Source organism: Lactuca serriola, chromosome 6 (genome assembly GCF_051521515.1).
Source record: "Lactuca serriola cultivar US96UC23 chromosome 6, Lser_US96UC23_V15, whole genome shotgun sequence".
NCBI classification, from domain to species: Eukaryota; Viridiplantae; Streptophyta; class Magnoliopsida; order Asterales; family Asteraceae; genus Lactuca; species Lactuca serriola.
The window spans coordinates 75,249,338-75,258,260 of record NC_136413.1 but is presented as its reverse complement, the minus strand read 5'-3'; the positions used below and the strand labels follow the sequence as shown (position 1 = coordinate 75,258,260).

Here is an 8,923-nt window from a genome sequence, read left to right as displayed (position 1 = left end):
TGCCCTATTTACCTGAGAGATCTACGAGATGGGAGAGTCAAGACGTATGGCTCTACTTCAGGTAAAAATCCATTAAAATGACTATTTTAAGTTCCTATTCTAGATTCTTAATACATGATGTGATAAGATTACATTTTGATGTTTTGTAGGATCGAAGAAAAGAGAGGAAGCTTAAGGGAAGAAGTGAGCTGAATCTAATCGTGAAGAAATGGATTTCGATCGCATTGCTTGAAGATTGGATTCTTGAGCTACTACTTGGAGTTAGAATAGATTGCTAAGAAATATGTAATAACAAAGTTTTTCAATTGAATTGCATTGTAAGGACAAATTTTTTCCGTAATAAAATGAATTTTGATTTTATCTTATTTATTTATCCTTGCAATGACATGTATGAAAAGATGATGTTTGAAGGTTTCTATTATTAGCAATAATGGATTTGATTCTTAATTATGTTATTTGTGGAAATGTCGAGAATTTGCCAAATACGGAGAGTTTCTCATCGTCCAAGTTTCAATTGGACAGAAACTTGGAATCATACAACTTGGTTGTGTGATGAATAAGAAACTTTATAATTGGAAATTCAAGACTAATTCATTGACAAAGAGTCAAGTGAAGGACTAGGAGATCGAGTTCATAAAGTTGTGCATCAATCAAGTCCACCACAAGAGTGATAAAGATATTCGTCATGATTTACTAAACCTTAGTAAATATGATTATACTTATAAGATTAAGTGTAATTCTGAGTTAATTAAAAAGGTTTCAATGAATGGCAGAACGAATAAGAAGAATCAAGAAGGCAGAAAGATAAAAGTTTCTCTGTTCTAAGAATAAGGAGAGTACCTTTTATTGTGTTTTATGATAAAGTCTTAATGATTAAGAACCATATCTCAATTGGTCCTCTAAGTGAGTCTTAGTATATTTGTATGTTTAAGAAAAGGAATCAGGAATTGTGGAAATGGACAAATCAAGAAGTCAATCATACTTCGTTCCAATATCGAATCTTAGAGTCATAATCCAAGATTGCGAATTGAGTGACACGTCTTTAGTAGGTTTATAACGCTCAACAAATGTGGAATTTGGAAAAGTTTTCTTATTGCACATTTGAAATTGGTAAGTTGTGATGTCTTGGATAAGACAAAGACCAACTAGGACCAATTATGTGAAGTGTTTTGTCTTGATAAGAACTACACTAACTCTTGAATATTTATTTTGTCTAGGAAAGTTTCCTGACAAGAGAATCATATATGTCAAGAGGTCAGTGGGAGTTTTAATGATCTTGAAAAAGGTTTCAACAACAAATCAAGAATAAACCTTATCGATCATCACTAGCACACGACTTAAGGTTTACAACCTATCGTGTTGACATTATTTTGTTTCTGTGTCATTCCAATTGAGTTAATTATGTATTTGAGTTCTATGAGCTCTCATTTTAAAGCATAAAGACAAAGTGTCTTGATCGATGGAAAGTACATTGATATGTAAGGATAAGTTGCTAAACTACATGGAAGACATGGTGGGCACTCATGTTACCATAAGGCTAGAAATCAAGAAAGTTCAATTCATATGAGTTTGGATTTGTCGCAAACTTGGTTTTGAAAAATTCAGATGGATAGGAACACATACACCATAAAATTTAAGTTTCATAAGATTCCCTCCTTCATGAAAATGACTGTGAGGAAATGCTTTCACTAAGAGAGATTTTAAGAAGATAACAATTGTGAAAATTATATTCTCAAATTCGATTATGGTTACGGCATCCCTTTCCATAGTTCGAATTGTGAGATTTGGCAATTAGTCTAACATTTGGGACTTATTGATATAAGTTATTAATTAGTTAAGACACACATATGAGCTATCTAGGGCAAAGGTGTATAGGTCTAAGAAGCTTAGATAAAGGCTTATCGAAACATCTGGTATTAGAAATATGAACTTCAGAAATTCAATAGGTATTGTTTTCTGGACGTTCACACCAAAAATGAAGAAAATGAAGAAAATCACTAAAGCAAAGAAAAAAAGTGGTGAAGAGTCCTGAAAACCAAATGAAGACATTGTGAATGAAGAGAGTAATGATGTTTCAAATCATCTCCTGCTCGATAGTGTTGAAGCTGCCAGTACGTTGAGTTTTTGGAAGGAATGGAATTCGATTTCTTCCAACCTAAACACTAAGCATAGGCTGCATATGCTCATACTAGATGTGGAGTTTTGGTCGAGGTTACTTGCAGTTACTGACATTGGGTGGTTAATTTCTTCGGTAACATTCGTTAAATATAATTTTTAACTACAATTTTAGACGATAATTTATATAAAAAAACTGTTATATTTTTATCTTAAAATGTACAGCATATTGCCATATGGAGTGCCTTGCTCATGGAAAGATGGTCGGCGAACGCAAGGTGGACGATATTACCTGAAGAACTATATTTGCAAAACGGAAAAACATATGTTCTTAGGAATATAGCAAATGGTGTCGGAGGCCATCCTAAATGGAAGGATGTGGATATGGTTACTTAAGTTTATTAATTATTTATATTATATAGGAAACGAATTAATGACTATTAAATTTGTTTGTGTTTGCAGGTTCTATTCCCCATAAACGTTCTTCATGCCGATTGGTTTTTGGCAGTGCTACATTTAGATATTTGGAAAGTACACATTTATGATTCAACACGATATATGAATTACTTCACAACGTACTTGACTGGTGGAGAATTCAAAAGTTTTGGAGATAGTATAATCCAAGAGCTAGATGCGATTGACTACTGGAAGGATTTCCCCAATGGACACAATGACAACACAATTGTGGAGTTTATTGATATTATAGATGCGCGACAACAAGAATATATTATTAATAGAGGGGATTGTAGAGTATTCGTAAGCATGTATATGGAAATGATTGCTTCGGTGGTACCGGTGAAGAGTGATAAGCCATGTAGAGATGTGGGATTTCTCTACAGAAATAGGATGACAAATATTATTTGGGATACTAAATAGCTTGATGTTTGGAAGTTTGTATACATTATTATGAAATACTTGTTCTTAGTAGTTTTGTTTAATATAAAAAACTTTTTTTATCATATATTTTTTGAAACATAATTCACCAACATATATTACAAACATTTGAAATAACATAATAACATTATAGAAAACATTACAAATAAAAAATGAACGACTAACAAATATTACATAGAACATTACGAATAAAAGAGTCATCTACATGAAAAAGGGTTTATTTCAAACCATATTCCAAATGTCCGTATACTCGAACTCAGTTTCATCAAACTGGCATAAATAATATCCGTTCACATGTTCAAGAAGTTGTTCATCATCAGCATCAGAGCATCGCATTTTCTCATAATTGTAGCATCAATTGTACCATGTGACTTTAGTCTTTAAATCCATCCCTTTACTAACAATATCGGGTTTTAGTCGTTCTTGTCCTTGTCCTACCTTATAGTTGAACAAAGCTACTAAGCGGGACCATTCATCACCAAGAAGACAATTAAGGGGAGCTATTACCAGCAGACCTTCGTAAATGGTAATCCAGCATCGTGTTAGGACCAACATCTATGTTTTCATCCATGGAGATGTACCATTTGTTGGAGCAGACACATTAGACAGATTAGCTGCATTTGAAGACGTTGGTACATTGAATGCCATTCTGTGAAATGATCCCTTACCTCTAATTCGGATGTATAGATACATGGTTTACTATATATATAAAAAGATAGGTAATGCGGACTGACAAGTCAGTAACGCGGACTGACCATTCGCTTTGCGGACTGACAAGTCAGTAAAGCGGACTGACAAGGCAGTAATGCGGACTAATCATTAGCTTTACTATATGTTTCTGGTTTGTTGAATGTATTATCTTCGAGTATTAGTTATTATTCTACTAGCTATTATGTAGTAATATAATCATAATATTACCCATCATCTTTAAAATAAACACACCATTTCAAAGTACACAAGTTAATGTCCTCTAAAACAAAACATAATTAATTATAAATACAACATCAATCATTCAAATCAAACGTTGAACAATAGTCTTCTCTCTATGTCCAACTCATCCAACACGTCTCTTGTGTCCCGTGCGTCTCTAGCGTCTCCTGAGTCCCTTCTCTCCCTTTCCCTTTCCCTTTTGTGTTACTACCTGATGTCGCACTACTTTTGTAGCCTTTTTTTGTTTCTTTAGGACCAATGTCGGACAAGTCGCTACATTATGTGTTGTACTATCACATCTACTACACCTTCTTACTATAGGTTCCTCACCTTGTGACGGGATACGATTTCTGTTTCTCGGTCTACCAGCTTGATGTGTATCAATTATTGGGGGTTTAACAACCATCATCTCAGTAGGAATCTCCCAATCACACAGTTCTAGAAGGGGGTAAATCGGCTCCTCATACGTACTTCGGTACGTTCCCATTTTGTAAGCATCTATAGCCAGATGTCCGAAGTTAGTTTTTTTCAAGTGCTTCAAGATCATTATGACATGAACACAAGCCAACCCAGTTCCTTCCTAATATTTCCATGTACACGTATTTTGTCTCAGATCAACTATGCCACCATGTTTGAAATCATGAACTTGATATATTGCATCTGAAACGCCAGAAACGGACCATCCTGTCGTACGCTCTTCATTTTTACTAACTACTTTTTCAGCCCACTCGGTTAGCACTGTTGAACGTTTCCCTGTAAAGAAGATATATATAATTAATTTATTATTCGACCTAATTAAAGTCTAAATTAAATTCATACCTTATTTGATGCGATGCTTGTTACACCATTCCTGTAAAAGAAGGGGGAAGAACTCAAGAAGGGGTATTCTAGGCATCTTCCTTGCATCTACAGATAAAGCATTCATGGACTCTGCACTGTTCAAAGTCATGTAATCGTACCGTTTCGACAGCGAATATGCTCTATTCCATTTAGCAGGGGGGATTTCACTTAGATAAGCTGCTACTTGCGGCCTAGTAGAACTAAATCTATACCACAATTCTTCAAAAACATTTCTTTTGTAAGCTTTCACAAACCTCCAAAACAACACTTTTGTTTTATCATTTTTCCGAAACCTGTGTACTATGTTTCCTAGTAGATGAAAAGCACACAAGCCATGATGAGCATGTTGGAAAACATTTTGAATACTAACCCAAATTGCATTGGCCCTATCAGTTACAAAAGTCAATTCTTGACAATCACCAACACATTCATACAACTTTTCAAGAAACCATGTCCATAGAAGACCACTCTTTTTTTTCATATTCCGTGCGCAAGGGACAGTATCTGGTTGTTCCCATCCATAGCTACTGCATGCAATATGGTTCCCTTAAAATCACTCTTCAAATGGGCACCATCCATAATTATAACTTTACGACAAAAATGTTTGAATGCTCGTATCTACTATATATTAAAATGGAACACATAAACACTTTATAATTTGTTTAAAAAAATTATATATTAAATAACAACAAGTTTTTTGTATTTACCGTGTTCCCAATGACATAAAAACAACACTCGAAACAATCTTCAGCATCTGTTTGAATATATGCCACTATACCGGGATTATGCCTCTTCAAATTGTGAAAATAAATAGGAAGTTTGGAAAAACTTTTTTCAGAGGATCCCAACAATAGTTCCATAGTATATTGTTTTGCACGCCAAGCATGTTGGTAATCTACATTGATTTCCAGCAAAGCAATCAAATCCCTTGATATTTTATTAGGCCTCCAAACATTGGAACGAGTTTTTCCCATAACCTCATGCAATATAGTACCCATCACTTTTTTATTAGCATGCTTATGATTAGGTTGTATCTGTAATGACGAACATGTGTGCACGTTGTTGAAAGTCCTGATTTCAAATTCATCAGTGGGATCAAGGCGTTTTGCATATAAACGCCAACTACAGTTCTCAATTTCACAATATACCTCATAACGACTTTTGTTAGAATGTTTGGTCTTAAACTGAAAAATTTTCTCTAGTTGCTTTAAGACTTAAAGCAAATATTAGTTGTTGTTTGTTATCATATGTTTGACGAACAAACATATCATCATTTGGACCTAAACTGCGAAATGGTCCAGGTTCAACAATAAGATCAAGACAATCAGGTATGGTTGGCATACCGTAAAATATGTCTGAAGCTTTTTTCCCGTGTGTGAACTCATCTTCTAACCATCCTTCATTTGATTCTTCACTGTCTGACAAAGTTTTGTCAGTCAGTCTTCCAAACTCATATAATTTTTTTCATCAACCGTATTCACTGCCACAGTTTCTTCTTCTGGAGACTCTTCAACATTATCAGATACAACGTGTTCAACATTGTATGGTACAACTTTCTCAACCGCTTCTGTCTGTTCGACCAATCCCTGAAACACCTCTAAATACAAATGCATAATCTCCTTCATTTCAGAAATTACATTTTTAAGTTGATGAACATCTGCTCCGTCTAAAATATTCATAACATACCCATGAGCCGGTTGTTGAAATGACAATGATATATTACTATTGAACACATTAGCCTTACTTTTGGCCAAATCAAACAATATTCGACAATCAAAATTTGGCGGAAACAGTAAACCTAAGTTGTTAAACTTTGCTCTAACGTAGGTGTTAATCCCATTACTTATCTGCCAAAAACCCCCAGTACATTAAATAACAAAACTCATATTTTTTTTTGAAAATCAAATGAAAAGAAACTGATCTAACGACATAATAGAGCTAAAAAAATGAAAAAGAACACTTTGTATCAAAAAAACCGTCTAAAATCCGTTCCAACCACACATTCCGCGGAGACATTACTCTCACCGCGGAGCTCCTCGTCATCATATCCGCGGAGGAATTTATGACCTCCAAACAACTCACTCCGCGGAGATGTTATTGAATCCGCAGAGGGCCTATGCGGAACAATCTTTTAAACATTAAAAAATTAGACTTTCGGGTTGTCCGCGGAGATGACGTCATTCTGCAGAGGTCCGCGAAGGGTCCTCCGCGGAATGTATGCCTATAGCTGGAAAATTCTAGTAGTACAACTAAATTTAGAAATTAACCCCAATTTTTTGTCTATTTGCACTATTTTCCCTTTTAAAAAATTCACTTTAGCCGGAATCTTGTCCACAAGCATTGACCAAACCATAGCATTCACTTTTGTTGGGACCGAGTTATATCACAGTGTAGGAGAACCGGCCCGAGCTTTCCAAATTAACTCGATGACCGAGAATCCCTTGGACAAGACAACGTGACATTTTGGAAAATCTCTAACATATAGGTACCTTGTACTACAACATTGTAATTTAGTCATAATAGAATATGGTTGCAGTTTTGTCATTCTATTTCTATTTGGTATTGAATTTGAAATACCTAAAATTTGCAAAGAATGAGAACCAAAAGAATCGATCCGGTTTTTAGGAGAACTGGCCACACAATCCCGAAAACCAATGTTATTATAATAAAATTGTTGTTAGATTAGTTGCTACAATCTTCAGTGACTAGTTCACTACAGTTTGTTCGGATTCTCATTTTTCTTTTTGCGAAAGTTTACATATACCAATCGAGTATCATATACTATGTTGCAACAACTACGTACAGACTTTTTTGGCTAAGGAATAAGAGATATAGCTGTCGACAAGATCTCAAGTACATAACCCTCATACATAATAAATGACGAGAAGTATAATACAAAGAATTAAGAGAAGCACTAAAGGCGTTATTACAAAAAATCAAAAAGTGCTAACTGCGTTGGTAAATATAAAAGCTAAAGTGGTTAGTTCACTTCATTAAATATATTCTATCTATAGAATTAAAAAAAGGCATGGATGTGAAGGTAGGTTAGAAGTGCTAATCATACAAGAACTTTTCAATACACGATCATTACAAATGCATGTGAATTAGTATAATGAATTCGAGGCCAAGAGAGTGTTTGGTAAGGAAAGCGACTTCCATGAAACCATTCTTATAAATCAAATCAAGCCCTCCCTTCACTGTAATTTTCCTCACCGAAAATGGCACATCTTCTGCTCCCCTTGGCTCTTTCCCTCCTCACAACCGTTTCACTAAGTTTACCAACCACCAACAACTACTGGAGATCCATAAGACCGAACCCTTTTAAGTTCAGAACAGAAAAATTCACGCACTTCCAGTTCTACTGGCATGATGTTCAGAGCGGTTCTAACCCCACCTCCATCACCATTGTTCGACAATCACCAGTCAACACCTCCAGACCCAACGGATTTGGCCTTGTCAACATGATCGATGATCCATTGACAGAGAGACCTGATATCAATTCGAAGTTGATAGGGAGAGCACAAGGGATGTATGGGCTGGCTTCGCAAGAAGAAATTGGGTTATTGATGGCGATGAATTTTGTGTTTATGACAGGAAGGTATAATGGGAGTACTTTAACGGTGTTGGGGAGAAATCCGGTGTTTCAGAAGGTGCGAGAGATGCCGGTGATAGGAGGAAGTGGGCTTTTCCGGTTTGCAAGAGGGTATGTTCATGCGAGCACGCATAACCTGAATACCACAACAGGAGATGCCATTGTCAAGTATGGCGTGTATGTATTGCATTATTGAATTTTCAAGTTTTAATTATCGTGTTAACCAATTAATAAAATCATTTTTATAATTTTTTGTAAGAAAATTTCCATGTTAAACCCAAGCATAGCATGTATGAGCTGAAAATGAGCGTGTTCGACACGGAGCGTTTAGAAGATGTTTGAAAGCTTCTAGTTTCTAGCGTTTGACAATACGTTCCGTTTTGAACAGAAAACCTCATTTGGCACTACAAACTTATAACATTTAGTTTAAATAAAACGCTCAAAAATTCAAAAGCTACTTCATGTAGCGTTTAACAAAACGCTACATACTATCCGCTACATGTTACAAGCTACAAACTACCCGTTACCAGCTAGTTTTGCCGAACACGTCCA

General features: G+C 35.4%; 1 pseudogene; it reads left to right on the top strand.

The window, feature by feature from the left end:
* The first annotated feature begins 7,917 nt into the window (after nt 1-7,917).
* Nucleotides 7,918-8,685, top strand: LOC145058140 (dirigent protein 22 pseudogene; annotated as a pseudogene).
* Nucleotides 8,686-8,923: the final 238 nt, after the last annotated feature.